We start from the raw sequence: 703 nt of genomic DNA on the forward strand, positions 1-703 counted from the left end.
GACATCTTGCCCATCTTGTCCCAGTTGTTAGACGAGAAGTTCCGAACGCAGCATTAGCCCCACCTGTGCCCAAAATTAATCCAAAGCTCAGGTTAACTATTATAAAGTTAGACCTGCATGGTATATGACACTATAAAATATCACCTTGACCTTTTTTAATTTGATATGTATATGCATTTGTAGCCAGCGGGACCTAAATAACACACAGGTCGCTGCCAAGATCTGTCATATGTATGTTTCCTCTATTACTGTGATTAAGGTCTATGAATATTCAGTTCGTGGACTAATAAGAAGAATAAGAGGCTATTATGGTATATAGATGGCTATTATGATTGTCGATATCTGAAAGGACGATAACTCAAGGTGAATTATCCCTTAGAACCCAGACATGAAGAAATGCTTTATTAATACGCCAAGCGAGCGATCACCACGTATAGAAACTTGTAAAGCGTTAATGCTTTATGCGTTATACTTTTTGGTAGACAGAAAGAAAACAGCAGTGCCCGTCAGTTTATTTTTTCCGAGTTTGAGGTTTGTTACGCGTTTAGATACCGTTACTCTTTTCGGGGTGATAGATCCATTTCATCAATCCGTGACGCTAAGGGCCAGCTAGCTCGTACCTGGCGTTTATTTATTTATTTTCCCGTGTGTGTGTTTGTATCTAATATGTGGCTGTTCATTTCAAAATATATTTTTATCTCTT

At 38.3% G+C, this 703-nt stretch overlaps 1 long non-coding RNA gene across 1 annotated transcript in view; it reads left to right on the forward strand.

Annotated features, from left to right (window-relative positions):
* The window catches only part of LOC119594674, a 5,559-nt gene that overhangs the window by 1,125 nt on the left and 3,731 nt on the right, over positions 1-703 (forward strand). The window lies entirely within an intron of this gene.

Source organism: Penaeus monodon, chromosome 34 (assembly GCF_015228065.2).
Source record: "Penaeus monodon isolate SGIC_2016 chromosome 34, NSTDA_Pmon_1, whole genome shotgun sequence".
NCBI classification, from domain to species: Eukaryota; Metazoa; Arthropoda; class Malacostraca; order Decapoda; family Penaeidae; genus Penaeus; species Penaeus monodon.